Consider the following 23,139-nt stretch of genomic DNA (forward strand, 5'->3'; position numbering starts at 1 on the left):
TTGCAACTTTGCTGTATGGCTTGTTAAGAATAAATATTACCGAAAAAGGTAGACGAAGAAGGGAATCTTTGTAAGATACCAAATAATAGCAAAAGAGAACTCATTTCCATAGAACAAAACCCACACATTGTCGTGTCATTAACGTTCATTTTTCAAACTATATACGCAAATCTTATTGTGTAAATATAGAATTTGTTCATTTAATAGAAATGTAAAGAAGGAATAAGCTTAACGAACTAGTGAATTTTATATGTAAACCTTCATTCGGTATAAAAAGGTAGTTAATTTGGTCATTACTTTATAAATTGTTTTAATTGGAATTGATATATGACGCTTAAAAATCATATTAATTGTTTATAACGAATATAATGATATTTGTAGTCAGAGTTATAGTTTCAAAGTTCTATAATCTAAGCAAAATTGTTTTTTTTTTTAATACAATTCTTCTAACACCAAGATTAATATCCTGCGTGCGTGTAAGAACGTATTCGTATGTAAATACATGTATACATATGTATCTGTTCAACGGACAGAAATATCTAAAAACGTTTTTTATTAAATTTACATAACAAACTGCTACTATGTGTGAACATTTTCCTTCTATTTCCCTACATTATTTACAATCTGTTTATTGCGACAATAAAAAACCAATTAAATATCCAATCATCGTAAAAAGAAAAGAAAACGGCTACCCAAGTCTTAAAAACCAACTTATATTAAATGTACTAAAAAATTATATAACTAGAATTAAACAAATTTAACGGTGTACAGAGTCGCGAATTACGCTTGTTACATAGGAACCAATTATATTTTTCCTAAAGGATATTTCAATATTGTCACTAATTTTTCAAATATTGACAAGAATCGATCGTAGAGAAAGTTGCACGTTTATTTTAGAAATTCAGATTCCTATTGAATCAATATAATTGTGTTATGTATAATTGTATTTCAATACTCCGTTGATGACATTTAGAAATATTTGAAGGTTAAAGGAATTGGAATAATGTAAGGCCGCATCAGTATTTGCCGCATGTTTGCATAACTTCTGCTCTCTTACGAAATAACTTGTAATATATTCAATGACCTTGTACTGAACGGTTTTTGAAAGGTGTTGCAATATATAATTACATTTGCTTAAAAATATATACAATCCCTGAGGACAATTTGCACTAAAGATATGCGATATGTGTTATTCAGTCAGTTTAATTACCAATGAAAATAATATGTTACAAGAATTTTAAACGATATCAAGAGAAATAAAAAGAAAGATATATTAGGTATTTAATGGAAATTTCACATTTTTTGAAAATATTACATACATGCATTAACGATTCTATACAATTTCGAACAATTTACAATAAAACACTACATCGTTGGAAAATTAAATCGGTACTTGTTGCGAAGATATGTAAGTACACTGTAACACCATTGTCCTCGACATTAACAGTTACGCCTGCAATTAGGTGATTCTGTGCTCTGTGAACGAGTTTCGAATTGTTTCTTATCCACAGCAACTTGTTTCTATATATATATATGTCGGGTTTTCATTAGGATTTAAGGCGCGTAATGATTCTTCGTTCTTCGTTCTTAAATTAGCCATTGTTTTACAAAACAGAGAATATATTTACGCGAATAAACAAGATTTTACAAAATATTAAGAATAATGAGTTTAATAAATGATAAAATTAACTAACGATGAGTTTAATTAATAATTAGATTAAAGAATAATAAGTTTAACGAACAATAAGAGGAACGAATAATATGTCTTACGAATAATGAATTTAACGAATAATGAGATTAACGATTGATAGGTTTTACGAATAATGAATTTAATTAACGCTATTAACAATGTTTCCGGGGTTCAAACGAATCCACGGTCAACGGGATAACTCTTTACTATGCGTAGAATAATTTTAAACACAAAAAAATACGATTGCTGAGACACTCGGTAAATTGCTCGATGTATCACTTTCCAAGGCAATCACACGAATGAATATCTGATGAAAATCTTTTTTCGCTATACGACTGCATTTGTTTGTTATATGCTCGCTGGAGACATCGAGAAGGTTCCAATCGTCGTTGCTAGGCAATTTTCTGTCAAAAGTTTGTTGTATACTCTTTGGAAACATCGAGAAAGATCCAAACGCCGTTACTAGGCAGTTTCTGTCTGGAGATTGATTCCTATTACAACGTGTGTCCCATTATATCGACATCTCTAAAGTACAATTCTATGTGATTTCTAGGGAGAACAATACAACCGATCCACACCTTCGTCAGACAAAACGTTTATCCCGTGACCGTGGCTACGTTCGGCGACCAGTTGTCACCTCGAATCCACTTTCGCTTTCACAAATGTCAAACAATTACAAATGACAATTGCTTAATTACAGTTATGATAAAATTTAGGCTAAAGCATTAGAAGGCTTCCTCAAAATTGCAAAGGGAAGGCTCCGGTTTTCCTGTCATCTCCGACATATATATATATAAGGTTCAATTCTAAGATATAATTCAGGGATCGATTCTGAAAATCGAGTTTATCGTGAAAATACTTAAATGAAATACAGGAGTAAACAACAATTAATAACAGTAATAATTAAATAAACAACAACCAATTAATAACAGTAAACAATAAATAGCAAGTTCTGTGCAATGTCTACATGAAAATCGAGAATCGATTTTCAACGTCCTGAGCTACCGATCTTTCTTCGTCAATCTTCAATGTTTTAAATAATTACTCTTTCTTCTGTGATCTTGATCTCTGTCCGTCCGTTTGGGAAATGCGTGTCTCTCAAAATGGCTCTCCGTAAAACAAAGAAAACCGCTCTGTCCGTGAAACAAAAGAAGTCGTGCTATCCGTAAAACAGAGAAAGTCCCCTTGTTTATCCGCATTTGATCTCTTAGAGAGTTCATATATAAAGTACATATATAATCGGTGGTCTCGCTTAGTTTTCGAGATATTTGCGAGAAACTATGGGTACCACTATATCCTCCTTTGCAGAGTAAATTAAAAAAAAATGTTTACTTCGTAATAATATTTTTGCCATTTTTCCATTTTCATATTTCATAACATATTTCTATTTTATACGTAGCAAGATTATTTCTAACATTTTATCTAAGCTTGAAGTAATAGAAACAGATTTTTAGGGTGTGTTGACCTAGGTCAACCATTCATAAAAATTGCTTCCTAGATGCGTGTAATACATGAAAATGCCTACCCATTAATACGGTCACATGCAGAACCGTACGCGTTTTTTCGGAGCAATTTAAATCTTACAGCGAGAATATTAGTTGCAAGTTAATATTCTGCTTGAAACCTTTCAGTAAACCTATATCGTATTAAGTTTCTATCGTTTCCTGCTTGATAACAGTTAACGTATTAGTAAAAATTAACATACGGTTGATAAATATTCAAACATACGTGAGATTTGAATGGGATAGGAAAGATTGTACGTATTCCATACGCGCATGGTCAACATTTCAGATCAATTTCTATCATCGTTAGTAGTTCAACGATGAGTCACGAAATTGGAATTTTCAGAATTTTTTTAGATAGAAAGAAGGAACTAGTTCTGTGACATAAGAATAAGCAAATATTTCCAAGTATTATATATAAAATTATACAATTATGCATAAAAGAATGTTTGCTCTTAATATTAGATTTCTTACGTATAATCTTATACTTGTAGTAGTAAAGGATGGGAAATCTTACGTAAATATTAATACTATTTACTTAATGATTCAAACTGTCTGCTTTGTTTTAACGGAGGGAGCTCCAAATCTTTCGAAATATATGAATACTTGAAATTCTCAGTAGGTGCTATGTATTATGTTATGCGCATTTGAAGTAATTACCAGAAAATCTAATAAATACTATTGAAGTATACCGGAGAACACGAAAGACCAGTTTCATTATTGTTACGCTACAAGACGAAGCAAACGGAGCATGTCTGTCAATATGATAGCCATTGTTAAATCTATCAGCCACCTGAGAATTGGCGACGATAACATGGAACCTAGAGGTTCCAGAAATCATTTTTTACAACAATATGGAGATCGATATTTCGATGCACCAGGATTCCAGATGACAAACGTAACGGCTTTTTCGTCAAATGTAAAATTATATTTGCAAAACGCTTCGACAGAAGGAAGACAGCACTAGATTAGAAACAAATCGTATGGGAACCATCAGAGACCGTGCTCTCAGCTTCGAGGGCTCAGTGGTGCCTAAAATGTAAAACTATATCGTCTAATCGAAAGCATCACGCCGCACGTCGAGCTAGTGAAATCTTACTTCACTTGTGGAAAGAACGGATATCATGCAAGTAGATGTAGATACAATGCTATAAACAGGTCGTGATACTCATATGTTCGATGCGGCACCAACGATACGCCAAGAGAAGAGCTTAAACTAAACAAAGAATAATCACGGCACGTATTGTAACCATGTCAAACTTTATTTAAACAAAAGCTCAACAGAGAAAAGCTCACGCTGCCGAGCGTGACTATGAATTCTGGTCGAGCACGAGCACGTGTTTAACGCAGAGTAATTTGTATCCGATGAAGATCCGATTAAGAAAACAGTGGCTTGTTATTAAATCTGGATGAATCACTTTGTTTATACGTGATACTATATCGGTATAAATCTCTATACAACCATTCGAAGCAATGTTTCTTCTTTGGAAATACGAATTTATAATATTAAAAGTTTCTTCTGGCGTTGCTGAAGACTCTAAGTATTTAATTTTAAACAGCATAGCGATTCTCCCTGTATATCTTTACATAAAAGATCAATATATTTGATATATACCAGTATTATTTCATCGTCCGATACGTCTATCGATTCGTCTAATTGAATTGCATAATACCGGGATTTTTATATTTTCTCCGCCAATTAAATAATTTAATATCGTCAGACAAATCGATTATTAGTTGACTTATACCGTAGTTTGACATGGATACGCAATTTATTTTCGCTTCATATTCTTTGCCAAATAATTCGCTGCAAATGTCTTTTCAACATTTCTCTTTATATTTTAAATTCTTTTACGCTTGTAGGCAAACACTCTGTATATCAGGGTAAAATAACTCTGAGCTTGCTCAGTATGTTGACGTATCTCTAAATAAACTCAAAAAACAATTCGAAAAATGTAAAACGCATAAAACAAAAACCATCCAATGATTTTATCCAAGGAAAAAAGTATTTTAAGCCTGCAAGATATCTGTTAAATTGTTAATGCTATTTGTTAAACCTACGTTTTTTATGATAAACGTCTCTTCATGGAAATTGTATCCTGTATTTTTACTGTTTTTTTGTCATACATATCATTCTTTAAATATATATTTAAGTTTAATTAGTAGAAAATTTGATATCAAAGGCATTGTTGCAGTTAACGTGTTTGTTATAATATTTTAAATTTGTATTATTATTGCATAGTCCGTGCCTTTCGGCTTTGGACGAACTTTCGGTTTTACATCTCTTATGTCTATTTCTCTTCTTATATGCCTACCTCCCCTCTTTTCCACTCTATTCTATTGCACTACCTTACTTATTCTACCTCTAAAAACTAAAAATTAGGAACTATAAATTAGCAACTAACGACTAAAAATTATCGCAACTTTGGTCTTTAGCCTCCTTGCTGTGCCTCCTTCTTGTCGTTTGCCCTTCTCTTCTCTATTATTGCTTTCAATTCTGTTAAACCTTCTCAAGTCTCGTTTAGCGTTTTTCTTATGTCCTTTGGTCCTCCCGTCATTTCACATTCTTCTATTACATGTCTTAGGTCTTCTTCTTTCCTTCTGCATAGTCTGCATCTTTTTCCCCCTCTTCTTTCCAGTATTCCCTTGCTTTGGTCTCGTTTCCGCATCTGAATCTTGCCAGTATTCTTCTGTCCTTCCACTTCATCCTCCCTTCTAAGTACTTTGGTAATTTTTCTATGGATTCCCTTATCCTTTTCTCCCTCTCTTCTGTTTATCTCTTTCATCTTTCTTCTATGATTTGGTCTGCTGTGATCCTTTCTTCGTCCTCTCCTGTTTTCACTTCTTCTAGTCTCTTCTTTCTCATTCTTGCTCTTTTCCCTTCCTGACCACTCCCCCATTCTCTCTCTCTCATTCCTTTATACACCCCTCTACTAATTCCTTTTTTGATTCTAGGGCTTTCTCTTCGTACCTTGCTGCTCTTTTTAATACTTTTTCTTTTATTTCCATTATTTTGCATTCAGTATATAATTTCTATCAGTATATAATTTGGTGTTGTCATATCTAAGCCTAATATGTATTTCAAATTTAAGGGACGTACGTAGCCTTTTATGACTAACTGTTGGTCATACAAGAACTTATTTTCGTCTATTCTTGCAACAGAGTCCGATTCGAATCTAAGATATAAAGAATGGATAAAGAAAGTGTTTTGGTGAGCCGAAGGTGTATATAGATACTTGTCCCATTGGAGAGCATAAGAGATTGGCAAACTAAATCAATCCGAGTACATGTGCTTCTATTCATGTATACGGAACCGTTTCCGCGGGCAAGGTGAAGTGGTCGGGCCAGTTGAAAAGTCGATTCTGTACAGATATATGCAACTGTTTCCACCGAATCCAAGTTGTTCCTACTATAACGGGACATGTATGACGAATCTGACGATTTCGGAGAGCCATAGCATTCAAGGAGTTTTCCATCTTTATGGTTTTTTTTCGGCAATGTGGTAATCTTCGCCTGCCCGCAAACGAAAGCACACTGCTCCTGATCAGCTGCACATTGCAAATATTTTATACGCATTTTATGGGTTTCTTTTTATTAACGATAAACGAAATCATTAAATTTGGGGCGTCTGTCAAATATTAACAACTGGAAATATGTGTAGTATTACGATAGAAAATTTTCCGTTATTATAATATCAATTATTTATATTAGTATAACTCTGCTCTCCGAGCAGCCTTTCATTTCTTAATAGATTTTCTTTATATTACTTTCCGAGATACGAAAGCCGAATTATTTTTATTTTCTTTTCTTTTTTTTTTTTTTTTTTTTTTGACGGAACTATACATTTTTCTTGAGATCAGTTGTTAGCGTTTCCGTAGACGAATTCGTTAATCTTTCACGTGTACGATCGATTTCAATTAATCTTGCAAATATCGAGCCTACGAATTTATTAACTTTTAGGGAAGAAACTTGATTGGAGTAGGAAACACGGAACGGTGGTCTTGTTCGCGCTTGAAATGCCATTTGTTAAACATTGCCTTTTGAAACAAATGCGAAGGGTCTGTGTCAAGAAGCGTTTGAATTGGTTTGATCACTGCTTGGGTTAACGTCAATAGATCTCTGATTGTATCCTCCAAGATAAGTATCTTATAATAATTAATAAGTATCTATATTCAGCCCTAATTCACAGAAACATTTTCTTCGTTTATTTTTTATCTCTTCGATTCGATTCGAAGTCTGTTGCAAAAATAGACGAGAATAAGTTCTTCTATGACCTACAAGTCTGTAAGACTTGCGCGTTGGCTGGCGTTCTGTTTGGCTTTGCCTGTCGACCAAGTATACGTACGTAGTTTCGTCAGTCACGTGGAGAACTTGCGTGGTTTCGGTTTGTTCCTCTTGTTCTTTCTTTTCTTTCAACTTCTTCGCTCTGCTTTTCTTCGAGTTACATACGTTTAGTGGCACTAATAGCGACAGTGGTCGATTCAAGAAAAGTTAAAAACTGTGCTACTTCTGCTGAAAGTAAGAAACGATTTCAATTTTTCAATATTCCTTAAGTTTGCCTTTGCGCGAATTTCATGGCTTCTCAATTTTCTTGATATTATGTAGCTCTAATTTTATTTCTCGTATCGTTGAAGAAAGTATTTGCGTTCATTAGCGTAAAATTTTACAGCATAAAGGTATTTTGCAGTAAATTATTCTAAGAAATACTATGACTCTGACAAACTTATCATTTATTACCTTAAAAATTGTATATTTTGGAAAAATATACAATTGAATGATGCAGAAGCGAAAGTTAATTAAAAGTAATTTGTCAATAGTAATTAGTAGTACTTGGTCAAAGTCGAATACTTTCTATGTGTTTTCTAAACTCATGTAGTTATATAGTTCTATAAGTTATATCGTGGTTTGTAACCGATGATTGTGCGAAATAGGAAACTTTTGAAATAAATGGTTTCATCTTAATACGAAATAAGAAAAACGTTGTGATTCCTTCGAATTCTTTCTCAAAACAGTTCCATTCGATTGAACCTTTTATCTCGAAGGAACGAGAACAGCAAGGAAACTTAATGAAACGACGGCATTGCAAAGATTGACGTGTGAACATAAATATTAAAAATTACATATTCAATTATGAAGTATTGATAAATCATAATAGATACAAATAAGTACATTATTCGTTTTTCTCGATAAGTATAATAAAAACACGGGCACTATTCGAACTAATTGGAATGGAGCTATAGAAAACTTGGAAAATATCGAGTTTTCCGAACAAATGAAATTGTAACTTCGTTTCATACGAAAAATAATAATTTATTGCGCATTATTATATACGTTTCGATCATTTTCTTAAGGGTTTTCTTATCTGTCTCTAGAAAAATTATTCGCGTAATAAGCTGATTTCGTCTATATTACTTGTATACATTATCTGAACAGATAATTTTATCTCGTTATTAGTTCTATAAATCCTGTTTTACTGATTTTAATAGCAGATCGATTTAACGATAGTACTTTTACCTGACATATTCAGTCCACCAATGCCGTAACCTGACTTAAATTTTGATAAGTAACGATGCTTTAAAGCTGTAATCTTCTCTTAGTGTCTCGTTCAATTGCAATGCTTTTCCATATAAGCCTTGATATAGACCTCGATATAGCGCCCTTTTTTTCACATAATCATGTCAACATTCTATTAGCAGAGTTTCCCTGCAATTGTATGAATTTTTTATATTGCGTATATGTCGGAAACCTTTTCCTCCTCGATACGGCTCTTTCGAGATCATCTTCATTGAAAGAAAATAATTTTATGCAAAAGAGTGCACGAAGTTTAAAATTATGCGATCTTTAACTACATAATTTTCATAAAAGAAATCCAAAAATTTTGCACATAAACATTTGCTTTATTAAGAAATTTAACGATCAACTGTGATACAATGTACGCGTTCTAAACGTATACATTATGAATCTTAAGAATATTTATTCTATAAATAAATAATAATTAAGCCATAATAAACGACATTAAGTAAAGTCACAGTTTCGTACGATTCTTTTTCTTTTCGTTTTTGTAATTTTAGTGTGATCAAATCCTTTTTTTATTTATTGTTTAGCGTCACATCTCCTGTTAATATATTAGTAACTACATTCACATGTACCTCGCAAATAATTAAGCGACAATAATATTATTTATATGGAGATACACTTATGTTTGTAATACTGTTTATATGTACTAAAATGAGTAGATCAGTACGGTTTTGTATAACTTTATAGTTGACGCAAGAGAGGAATTTTTGTTAAGAAACTTGGAATCCTTTACATTGTGCTTTACTACTTATGTTTATGCGCATATGTTGCATATCATTGGGTATCTTTAAGTTATATATCGTGCTTTCAAATTTGAGACAATAACAAATTAGATATTCGAGGGTGATGTTAGCGTTAGAGTAATAACAAAATTCGGGGTTTCGTTTTTTCGATAAAGTGTAAATATGTTATACATAGAGGTCATTTGTACTTGTTTTGTTTCTTGTGATAGTTACAATCGAACTTACTTCGTGTATATCTCTTCCGATTTTATGTAAAAACGTGTGTTAATTTAGGCATAAGTTGTTTCACTCGTATTTTAATTTTTTTCGCTACAAATCGTTTCTCTTTTATGTCTTTATTGTATGCATTGGATTGGTCATTTCCATGGTAGTGTAATATTACTTTCGTTTAGTTATTCTTGAACTCGTATGAGAAATGCTTTGGTTGCTCGAGAGTTTTCTGATGTAATTGGCGATTCTCTATAATATTTTGTACACCTTGTTGTGTACATTGTGATCGCGTAAGAGAGGGTGATTAGTTTTCTTCGGGATTGACTTCGAGTAGACTGTGCTAGTTCGATATGCCCCTGTTGCTATTCTGGCTCCTACGTTATGAACACGGTTTAAAATATGAAGTTGATGATGCCGAATTATATACGATGCAGCTTACCGCATATGGTGCAGTAACCTATTTTCGGACGTATTAAGGCTTTGTTAGTAAGACTTGGAATCTTTTGATCGGCTGATCAATTCTTCGAAGCCATAGTCTTTATGACGTTTAGTCTGTACGTACACAGTGTCAAAAATTATTTGTCATGTTTCGGTGAAAGGTGTTTACTTTTTGGATCGGTGGAAATCAATTAAAAAAGTGGATCGTAATTTTGACCTTGAGTATGATTTGTAAGATCAATCTTTTTTATTGCATCATATACTACTCGTCACAAGGAACAAAAGTCTTACAAGATACATGGATCGCGAGTCAACCGTTCTCCTGGAAAAAGATATTAAAGTTCCATTAGTTTTCCAACTCACTCTATTTGTAATGTGCTTATATTCCGCAGTCAGATGCAGGGAAAATAGCATCTAGTATCGTAAAAATTTCACATCCATCATTAGATATCCTATATCCTTTTCTCTTTCTTTCCTTCTTTCTTTCTTTCTTTCTTCCTTCCTACCTATTTATTGTAAACAGACCAGTGCTCGCATTCTACATTACGGCCAAGTTTCTTCTCAAGATCACGTATTGACTTCAATCGATGAAAACCATATTCAACCCGATGTCTTAATCGTTCAAAGATATCCAACAGTTCAAATGTAATCCATTCACCCCAACTATAAACAATTTCTTTTTTCTTGTGAAGTAATTGCCTATTCCTTTTAAAACCTGCGCATTCCGATTCTAAGCAACAATTGGAAAATTCGTTCGTTCTAATGAACGATTATAACGCACGACCTTCAATATAGATAATTTTTATCAACAAATAATTTCTAATCAATCGTAATTTACTTCTAATTAGTCTGTATACGTTTGCTTCTCGCTTCTCGCATCGTAAAATCGATGTGTTCAACTCAACGCTTACAAGTAATTATGTTGTGAATTATAAAGGTTTGAGCGAAAATTGTACCAAAGCTACCCCCTTTCCAATTTCGATGAATTTGAAATATGTTGTCTAGTTCAATGTTTTGTACAACGTTTTTCTACAGATAGAATGACGGTCGACTATAGTTTCCGAGATATTTGCAAAAAGCTATCGGTCCCAGTGGATTCTGCCTATAATTGTGCGTCCGTAGCGGCATATAATCAGCCTTACGGCGCTGCGACCAAATAATGGTCTAACCCAAATCTAACTCCTATCTTTTTTATATGGTATATAAAAAACGAGGGTTTGGCGCATTTAGGTATTTCGCCGATCCTTTGGGTAAAAGCCTCGTGCTGTATCTAAGTTGTGCTTCTCAAATTATCAAACATTGCAACCGTCTTCCGAATTGGAGTAGTAAGGACGTGTGTGACAGTTTTATGTAGTTTTGTTTGGTTTTAATTTGTTTAACTGTTTTTTTATTGTGTTGTATGTTGTGTTCTTTAGACATGAGAATCTTTTTTTTTATACCTGGGGAAATCCTCATGGATACTCCATCGCTCTTCTGGGAAGCAGAACTTACCGACTAAAACCACGCGGTGGCCTACCTAACGCTTAATACGTTGACTGCCACGCGTGTTTTCAAAGAAATCTCCGTCAGTAATCTCCAATCTCCACGCGTACAGTAGTATCAAGCGTTCTCTGCTAGGTGCTCCCATCGATATTTTAGTAATGCGAGTCGCTCAAGCGGTGGTCTCAAGAAAGATCTTTCGTTTCATTTGTTCGCAACATTAAAATCACTAGCTGTTGTTGAATATAACGAAGGAAAGTGTGGTATAGATTATTCCGACCAAATGGTTTCTTATGCCACCACAATTAGGAAAGGAATCAAATGGTACAGAAAACTTGGCATTCAATTCCTTCTGGGAATTTCTGTTGTAAACGCTTTGACGGTTTACAACAATTGCAACAAGGAAAAATATAAATATTAGAATATTTAGACAATTATTCGTTGCAAAATTATGAAGGTTGTCTGAAAATACAAAAAATCCTTGTCTTCGACGGAGTCAGTATAATATCGCCGTTCGGAAAAATGATTCCGGAAGAAGCATTGGACGCGCGTGCAAACTATGTTATGCAAATAAAAGACGTCGAATGGACCGAACAAAAGCACAAAAGAATTTGAAGAAAACAACAACTTATTGTCCAAATTGTCCCGACCAACCTCAGTTATGTATAGAATGCTTTAAAGTTTTACATTCTAAATAACTTTTTTAATAAACCATTTTCGTATTTTTATTTTATAACAATTCAACAGTTTTATTATTATGGAATATCTTTTCAAATACCTATGACGATCCTTCGCAAGTAGTCGAATAAGCGACACCCGAATATGGGTTACGCGGCCTGACCAGAAACTTTGCTGACATCCGAATACGGGTGTCGTGGCAGTCAACGTGTTAATAGGAGTGCTCCGGGACCTCAATATAATAGAATCCCAATTGTTACCTATTTTTTGCTTTTTTGCAATAGAATGCATCCAATTCTTTTGTTGATCTTTATAACGGGGGCAATACTAGAACTTCATGTTTATTTTTGCAAATTATAAGTAACAAAATAGACAAACAGATAAAGGAAATCAAGTTTAATGTCGTATTACTAACAACAGCTCATAGATAACGAGCGACATTTGATTGTAGCTAGTTTTTCTTGAAATTTTCCTTGAGATTGTGGCTGACTTTCACCTTTAAGATAGATGTCCGTTTGAAGGCTTTGTAAGATACGACATTTGATCTCTCAAAAATATTCTCAAATTGCGTATTTGAGAATAGTTTTCAGAGCTTTACTTTTAGATAGACGGAAAACGTTTACCAAGAGTTTGTTATCCTCCCGAATTCTCAGAACTGTATCAATTTGAGATTCGTGTATGCCCAATTTCTGTGCTTTACGTTTGAAACTGTCGCTTCTAGTCATGTGTTATATAACATGTCGTTGCTGGATTCGCAAAGTCGCAAGGGCCAAAACCTTCAATTTCGATTCTTCGATTTTAATTAGCTAACTTAATCGTTGATCTTTCTGATCATTCAACCAAAAAATTGGTTTTGAACGTGTATTAAAAATACATATGTGCACAAATGTAGTTAAGGACTGAATTAAAGTGGCCGAAGATGTATAAGAACATGTACCGATTTTCCACAGTTTCTACAACTTTTCACAACGTGGAAATAATAGTAATGGATCTCGTTGAAATTGTTTTACTGAATGTTAATTTATTTTGGATAAAATAATACGATATCCCATCCTGAAAAATTAACCTGATCTTGAAACGCCTCCCATTACTTTTATAAATAGATCATTAAAACTATTATAATTATGTATTGATATCCGGATATTTGCCTGATGAACTTATAAGAAGATAGAGGTGTGTGTGTGTGTGTGCGTGTGCGTGTGTGCGTGCGTGTGTGCGTGCGTGTGTGCGTGCGTGCGCGCCGGGAATGTAACCGTGTCATAAAATTGCAGCATCTATTCAGCATTCTCGAATGGATGCTCCTATGAGAATACGGTCATAATATGAAACTGATTCATATTCTAGAAGCAGCTCACCGATAATAAGATTAGTTCGTATCTGCTTGGGAGGAACCTGCAACACTATCTTCGCTAGCTGCCAGTCTCTCTCGCATAGTGTCCACTTGCCAGAAAGACTTTCAAAGGCAATTTGGGTATTTCTACACGTACACATCCTGCTGTATGTAAGAACGGAACAAATGTGTTTCTAATTGCTAATTTTCATATTGCTTTTGCAGCAATACACGCTAAATTCGTTAGGCTTCTTTCTCTGTGCTTTATAATCGATTCTGTATTTCGTGAGTTTATAATTCGATATTTATAATATATATATTCAGTCAATGCATTATTACAAAAGTTAGCTTCAACATTTTTTTCATAGAATTCGAATCTCTTATATTCATTCACAAATGGTTTTCATCGTAGTTATTTATAATTTATAGACAGTGATTTGAAAATCTTGGAATATAAACAGCAATTGTCGATACTCCAAAATTGGGTCGGACTTGGAGTTGACGAAGGGTAATTAGTTTTTTAAATTGGATAAGCTTGTTGAGTTACTGTCAGCAGATACTTGCTCTGACCGACAGGTACTTGCTCAGCATCGGAGAAGTATCGCACTAAATCGTAGTTGAATTATCTACAAGAACAGATTGGATGAGATTAAATCGCTAATTGAACGTCGCACATGGACTGCAAGTTGGCGAAAGTTATTAAGATATACTGTATGTCGCGTTGAGACTGTCGATAAAAGAATAGTTGAAGAAATAGGGAAGTATGCGTCGCGCAGAATAGAGAATATATTATACATTTAATCGCACTAATTGTAAAATACCAAGAAACGTATATCATACGCCACGCTGAGACTTTTGGCATTGAAGAAAGAATTCAGAACCACGAGGTTAATTTATATGTTTTGGATAGAACTTGAAGATACCTCGTTGGTTAACGTCAACTTTTTTCATGTCAAGGCGAAGACCTCTGAGGACCTCACCGATGCCCAGCGAAACCGACAATGCAAGTGACGTTTCTAAAAGTATCATTTGCAAACCTTCAATTCGGACGAACACGGAAATAATCTTTCTTACATTTTGTTCACAAACCTGTATCAAATGAAATGAATTCGTTCTATAACCCTGTCGAAGTGCCTACATCTCGGATAAATTACTTCAATAGTTTAACCACAACAAAAAAGACAGATAGTTACAAGGATACGTAACATGTTGGACAAATCACAGTTCACACACGCATTTCCCACATTTGTTTACTTACGTATCTCTCTCTCTCTCTCTCTCCCCCTCTCTCCCTCCCTCCCTCCCTCCCTCACTCTCTCTCTCTCTCTCTCTCTCTCTCTCTCTCATAGTCATAATTTAATAGTCGCTAGCTTTCTCTCGTCCGAACATAAAATCAAGGATGTTTTAGCTGAAAAGAACATCATGTTTAAGTCATTTTGTTGGCTTTTCAAGAGTAAAAATTCTTCTTTTCCAGTATGGTATTCTATTTATATTTCTGCAAAAAGTAGGCGTATCAAGAATAATCGATGCTCTCTATAATATCTTGTTATCGATTGAAGCGATATATAATAAATGATGCGCTCAAGTAAAAGAACCAGAACATCAGTTATTTTTCTCCAAACGATTCTAAATGCAAATATTAACTAGGAAAATCATAAAATATATTTCTACAGTTCCTGCAATTGTCTTTGGTTGAACGTAAATGAATTTAAATTACTGTGACAATTACTGTGACAAAAACTTGTAAAAATCATACAATTTTAACGTAATGTGTATGCATTTACGTAAAAATTTGCGTTAAATCAACAAAGTTCTACACAGAATATCATTAATCAATAAAGAATAGAAATCAACGTTACACGTAAATTTAGATGATTCATTATGAATTCAAACCTTTTAGAATCTTAAATACCTGTATGTGTATATCGTATTATTAAAATTATGTAATTGCATTTGTTTAAAACATTTTATTTACATGTTAGTGATAGAGAACATCCAGCTTGTCCCGCACTTTTTCAGTTCTTTGAAATAGAAACATCTTTATTTTAAAACATTTATCTAAACAATGAGGCACGTGGTTGTGCTGGAATATGAGTTGCGATAACATCCAGAGTGCACTATCCTCGGAAATCTTGAAGGATTACATCTTCTATATGCGTACGATAAACGCCTGACCTATCCCAATCATAGAATTTCGAAATTATTCATAATACACGTACAAGGAGTTGAAAAATTACGCTCCTTGGACAAAACAGATTGTATAACTTCGGGTCGCGTTCGTTCGGAAGTAGTATAGTAAAATTGTGCTAATGTATCCTTCCGATCAGTGGTCAATCCTTTGGAATCTGTAAGGCGATTGAAATTTTGTTTGGCAATATTTTGAAGCTACTCTTAGTTTTTGCACTGACAGTGCGTCATAAGCACCCACCAAAAACACTACAGTAACATAACTACTCTTACTTATACGCAACACACACGTTGCGAACGTAGCCGCGGTCACGGGATGAACGTTTTGCCTAACAAGGTATGGAGTAATTCTATAGCTCTCCTTAAAAGAAATATTCGGGGCGACACGCGACAGTAAACATTCCAACGGTTTCTGTCCCGTGGCTCGCCACGTGCAGACCCTATTCTTCGAGTAAGATGATTGCCAGATGTCGATGCGTCTCCGCAGTACATGTTCGGCTAGCCCGAGAGCCCGTTATAAATCTTAAGGTTTAGTTAACTAAAGTCCTTCAAACAGACAAACAGTCTTTGTCCCAACTACGGGAAGATAGGGGAGACATATTTTTCAACGAGTGGCGTCTCCCACTAGCAACTTTCCCTCGAGGGCGGCTAACATCCTTTTCTAACCACCGATATGGAGATTGACCAATTAGCAGCAACGTCAATTTCCCTTACTTTCTGAACGAAGGCTTTTCTCGACGAATCCGATGATCTCGTGTCCTTAGACACACCCCATTATAGTTTTCCTCTGTGGCATCATCGGGACAGGAAAGGTATTCTCGCTCGCGATCTCATCGATCAAGGAGTAACGCCTTCGCGATCAGTGATTATTTTCAGACTTAGACTTTGTGTGAACGTTCTGTTGTCATCCCGTTGGTCGCGGATTCGTTATTGAGCCCGAGAACATCGTCACTAGCGTCGCGAGTGCCGAACCGCCGTGATCAACTGTTAAGACTGTAATAATTCTATCATTGCAATAAACTACGCCTGTGTGTACTGTATCAATGGCTAATCCTCGAGAAGATTCATTTGACGCCCACAACCCCATTCCCAGTGACGATCCGACATATATGTAGCGGCACAAGAGTTAGAATTCGATTCAAATCATGTTGTTGTTTTGCTTCGGAGTATCAAGACCGTTAGGTCACAGGTATTGTAAGGAGTAATGAACTCCGAGCAAAACAATGCCGCCGTTACATGTAACCGTAAAACAAGACAAATTTGAATCTTCTGACTTTCGCCTGACTATTATAAATAAACGGACGCGATCGCAAACGATTCATTATAAACTGTGACCAAACGACTTTATACACACCGTTTCGCGACTAGGACTTTTTTAAATACATTAACAATTACACCTACTTGTAGTCTCATTATTCGATCTCCTGCATATATGTCGGGTTAGCGTTAGGTTTCGGGGCGTGTAATGAATCTTCATTCGGACTAGCCATCGTTGTTGTGCAATGGAGATTGCATTTACTGGTATAAATATTGATTTTTATAAAGTTTGACAAATGCCATGGTGATTAGACACTCGAGATATTAAAGACAATGTTCTTAGGTTCAATAACGAATCCACGGTCAACGGGGTAACTCTTTGTTAAACGTAGAATATATTTTGAAGCACAAAGTAACGTTTGCTGCGACGCTCGGTATAATACTGCACGTAAAGACGATGTGAAAACTCTCCAAGAATAAAACTCGCAAGAATAAAAGATGGAAATTTTCCTCTCCTTACGATCGCGTTTGTTCGTTGCATATTGGCCGGGGCCAACAAAATCCTAGCCGCCGTTGCTAGACAGACCCACGTAGAGCTGACATTGCTCCTGCCCGGGGTTTGATTGTTAATACAACGTGTGTCCCACAATATTGGCACTCCTCTGTTAGGTGAAAACGTTCATCCCGTGACCGTGGCTACGTTCGGCGACTGACTGTCGCCTCGAGCCCAAGCTCATTATCACAACTCTCGAACAATTACAATCGGATTGAATAACTACAATTGTTCAATTACAGCTATAGTAGACTCTAGGTTACAATGTTGCGGGATTATCCAAAATTCCAAAGGCTCCGGTGTTCTTTCATCTCCGACATATATATTATATGTATATACACAGTATAGTATATTCTGTACAATATAAATAGTTGAAGTTATCGATATGATACGACTTTTATTAACAATTAATAAGACGTGTTGACTTTTATTAATCAAGTTACGGGGCTTCTACTAACATTTTCTGTATATTTTGTTGCCTTCCCCGCTTTTATATCAGGTTCGTTGGCACGTCTCGATCCAAAGAATATCTTTTCAATCCAGTGGCTCTCTGATTTTGAGTTAATCTGCGCTGTTTTTTCCAACGACTCCCAAACTTCGCATGTTATTCGTCCACGCAGTTTCCTTAACTTTGCACCAAATTCGTCCACAAGTGACTTTCGCGCTAGCCGAAACACCGCATCGGTTAGTAATGATGCGTCTCCAATAACGAACAGTCATCGAATTGTTCGCGAATATGTCACAGCCCCCGGTTGATCTTTTCAAACATGCAATGTAACAAGTTGACGCACAATTCTCAAGCACCAAGAAATACAGTGGTGTCCCTCCGGATCTCTCTAAACAGATTTCCGAGCGCCGTGGGTACATCAAATGGGTTTCCAAATTAGAGTTCATAGCTTTTAGTTAAAATTACGTATACTCTAGCTTGTACAAGCAAACTATGTTTGCGTTTGCTATCTGAAATATAAAAAATAGGCAAACATTGTGCGAAGATTATATACTAGAATTTTATATGTTTTCAGCATCCGAACACATAGAGAATAATGATAAAAATGAAATGTAATACGTACAATTTTACCGCCATTTCAAACCCCGCATTAAATTTTCCATTTACTCAACTACCATTTTTTCTAAAATCTGTCTAAACTCTGTAGATAGAAGATTAGATTAGAAAATGATTAGTTCCAAATGTAATACGTAGCTTGTGCAATCGTTTCATTTTCGGCTTTAATTATTATAAAGAAAGAAATTTTATTCTCTTTTTTCATCATGATAATGCTCGATCAGACACAGCGCAAACGTTAAACAAAATAATTGGAATTAAGTTTTCGGTAACTACGTATTGGAGCAGTGTACAACTTTGAAAAGTATATGTATAGTATACTACATATATCAGCACACACATATATATAGCAGATTGAACGTCAGTTTGGGATCAATAGATGCAATATGTCACGAATTCTCGTACGTTAGAAATATTGCATGTTATGGCATGGTCGAAACTTCGATTGGCGAACTTTGCCTATAGTACATGATGCGCTGTTCAAGGTCAGTGAGATCCAATCTTGAGTTGCTTAAAAAAAAACGCTATTCGATTGATAACAGCATCGCTCACAATTTTTTATTTTATAAAAGTATTCTACTAAAGATAGAAAATATTTGTGAAAAGTGCTATTGATAATTGACTTAGAAGCCTGCTCTATTCTCGTAAAGAAATAGTCAGTAAGCTTCACAGAGTTTGCGACTCTACACGCTAAAATATTTTTAAATATATAAATATTTTCAAAAATAGTAATTAAAAATAGTAGATGTCCGTACCATAAACTCCAACGATTGAACTGAGATAACGTATATTAAAACTCCTCTTCGACAAAAAATATATGTTTGATTACGACGTATCGTAAATTCTTCGTTTGATAATCTCTGTTTAAATATACTTGACCAGTTTTCAGACTCCACTTTCTCGAAAACGAAACGTCATATGAAAATATGTTATGTTACATTTTCGACTTATCTTTTCATGTAGAATCACTTCCTACCCGCTTGTACCTCCCATCAGGCCTCACACATAGGCCTGCATATCTTACACAAACTTACTTCCAAATAAAATAACTTAAAATAATCAGGCAGACTTCTTACAATTAATTATTTTTCTATGGTTCTATTCTATTTGGAAAAATTATACACTTAAGTAGCATTAGGTTTGTTAGTCTCTTGATTTAGGTTGATCTTTAATTCTTCGCCACTCAAGGAGTTAGCGTCCTGATCGATTGTCCTCGAGATTTTCGATTGGTCTGCTTTCTAATCAACACGTCTAATCAGTTCTATCGATCAGCATTGATCAATATCTTTTCGAGATCTCGGGACTCTTTCTGAAGTAGCTGTTGAACCGTTAGCAATAACTACACAGTTGTAAGCTGGGTTTATGATGCGGACGTGATTTCACTATGCTTGAGTTTAAGATTTCTAAGTAGTCCAGTCCTTGTATTTTCATCTCGTATGGCAATCATATATTTAAAAATAATAATACAGTACACTCCAGTTACAATATCTCGAATAAATATTTGCCGCGCAACAGCGGAAATGAGGTAATTTTAACAAATCATTCGAATGACTCTTCTGACCGCTGCCGAAAGTAGCTCCTACACCTTGACAATCGATTGTTGACTCTTTACCCAATTATTCTTTGGATCTCAGTGCATTGGTGTTCAACGTTCTATATGTCTAACCCCTGACATATAATATTTCTATATAGCCATTTTGGTAATAAAAAAATTTCTAAATTCAAAAACAGGCATCAGTATTGTTTTTTAATTTTCTAGGTGGCTTTAAATAAAATTATATAAATCACATTAGTGGCAAATATTATCATTACATCAATTACCATCGATACCATGTTACGCGGCATAGATTCTACGAATATTTTCAAATCGTATATTATATCTACAGCTGTCTTTGCGAAGGCAATCAGCAAATTTGGTCAACGTAATATTTTACTAATCGAATTCTACTTTTTGTGTGGATTTAAGAAAGATTACAAGTTAATTCGAACCTTTCTTCGCTGATATTCATAAAGTATACTAACCATGTTTATTTAATTGCAGCAACGAACCGATAGTATCTAATTTAATAATTTAAATCAATCGATAAGCAAATTAACATAAATTTCTATTTTATAAAATATGACAGTGTTACCAAAGCAAAAAGTATACATAAGTGGTTCATTTTTTCCGTTTTCATTCAAAATGAAATATCATTAAAATTGATATTTCGGTGTTTCTGTTACGCTATGGAAGTGCTTCCATCGTGTACTTCTATAACGGCATCGAATTCCAATCGATGGATCACCGATGGTTTTAAAATAATAAGTACTACGTCTTGTAGTTTACCTACATGACGTGATTCGATCTGATTCCACGCGATTTAATATATCTTCTATACCTTTATAATGATTCTAGCAAGCAATTGACATTATTTTGTTTTTTGTACCCAAGAATTTTTTTTTATTATTATTTAATTTGTATTTTACAATTTGTCCAGCTGGACATTTGGTAAATTTTTCTAACTTAATTGATAAATAACATATGGATGGCTACCCCCAGCGGGATACCATCTTCGAGTTTGACTATTTTATTTCTTTAGCGAGGTCAGTGGGGTGTTTTCTTTTTAGTCTTCTTTTTATGAAAGTTTCGCTTGCTTCAGCAGCCACTTGGTTTAAAAGTATTGCCGTTCTTACCCAAGATTGCGTGATGGTCATGCATATTATAGATGTCTAGTCAAGTGTATCTCTTTAGTTATTTCAGAGCTTTATACAGTACATTAATAGCAAGGATTGTCGTTAGAAGCAAGGAAGTAAAGATTGATGCTGGAACTTACATGAGATCGGGCTTGCTGAATGTTTGAATGTTTCAAAAGCGATAATCTAATAAAGTCCAATAGGGCATACCAATTTTTTTAAATTGGAATGGTTACATGGTATAACGTTATAACGTATTACGCTATATGGTATAACGTTATAACGTATTACGTTATATAACATAACGTTATATCGTATAAGTGAAATTACTCGAATCAAAAGTATTATAACTTCTTCTCCAACAGCACAAGCTATCAAAACAGCTGTCTCTACTATACACTAATGCAAATTGTGCACAATCTTGGAGCATTTAGATTACGAAATAAAATTATTTTTATCTTTAACTTTAAAGAGTGATATTATAACTCCGAAGGATTTAATGAATCAAGCAACCCTATAGGGCTGCTCGTGAATGAGAAATAAGTTTGAGAAGGAGTATTGACTTTATCTAAAATGAAATTGTTAATACTGTTTACCGATTTATTTGTTGGAGCCAGCATATGGCGGTGTTATTGAAAAGAGTAACGTCAGAATAAATGTAATGAACTGATTAATTGGTGACCTTGTTCATATCACGGACAAGTTATCAAGTGAAACATTTCCATGTGTTCGTAAAGTCTCCGTTACCCAGCTTTAGTAATAACTCGGAGAACACGTTTACATTACTGTCCTCATGAAGTTCTTATATGAAGTTATTACGAAGATCCCCGAAACTTCTAGTTAGGGTTTAAAACATTGCATGTTCTACCACAATACAACACCGTTGCACCTATCCCAGAAAAGACAACTGCAAGTGCAATTGAAGATTCGGAGCGTAGTTTTTTTGGTTCCACTGAGACATCCAGTCTGGGTATTGCATCATATACAATTGTTTGATCGTTATTTAGGTTTAATTCATTTCCCATAGTATTATCATGTAATTTTTGTCTGTTGCAAGAGATCGTACGATACGATCAATTTTATTAAGGACAGAAAATCACATCATTAAATTCCAAGTCTAGCATGACTGCTGAGTCTGGATGCGGTGTAAGATATCCTGATATATAATACTATCTCTATATTTCATCCACAAAGATAGCGTGTCAGATATTTGACAAGCCGCTAACATCACAGAGAATAAAGATCCAATGTTTGAGGCAGAACTTGTGAGAGCTATCTCTATGGATAATACCTAATACTTAGGTCTGTTACTACTACTATACTCTATATATATGTTGGAGATGAAAGGACACCGGGGCCTTCCCTTTGGAGTTCTTCGGAAAACCTCCAATATTTTAGTCTCTATAATTTAACTCGATTATAATTGTCCGAGATTTGTAATAGTGAGCTTGGGCTCGAGGCGACAACATGTCGCTGAACGTAGCCGCGGTCACGGGTTGAACGATTTTACCTAACATAGGGATGGAGTAATTCTATTGCTCTCCTTAAAAGAAATAGTTATAGCGGCACGCGACAGTAAACATTCCAACGGTTTCGGTCCCGTGGCTCGCCACACACATGTTCAGCTAGCCTGAGGAGCCGCTATAAATCTTAAGATTTAGTTAACTAAAGTCCTTCAAACGGACAAACAGTCTTTATCCTAACAGTCCCTAAATCTACCACCTACTACTGGAAGATACGAGAAATCTGCTTTTCTCAC

General features: G+C 34.7%; 1 protein-coding gene across 1 annotated transcript in view; it reads left to right on the forward strand.

Moving 5' to 3' along the window:
• Nucleotides 1-7,472: 7,472 nt before the first annotated feature.
• LOC117165089 (uncharacterized) overlaps nt 7,473-23,139 on the forward strand; it is a 38,456-nt gene continuing 22,789 nt past the window's right edge. Inside the window, exon 1 of the mRNA XM_033348552.2 lies at nt 7,473-7,710. The gene's annotated coding sequence lies outside the window, so the exon portion shown is untranslated. The remainder of the gene's footprint in view (nt 7,711-23,139) is intronic.

The sequence above is a fragment of the Bombus vancouverensis genome, chromosome 11 (assembly GCF_051014615.1).
Source record: "Bombus vancouverensis nearcticus chromosome 11, iyBomVanc1_principal, whole genome shotgun sequence".
Taxonomy (NCBI): domain Eukaryota; kingdom Metazoa; phylum Arthropoda; class Insecta; order Hymenoptera; family Apidae; genus Bombus; species Bombus vancouverensis.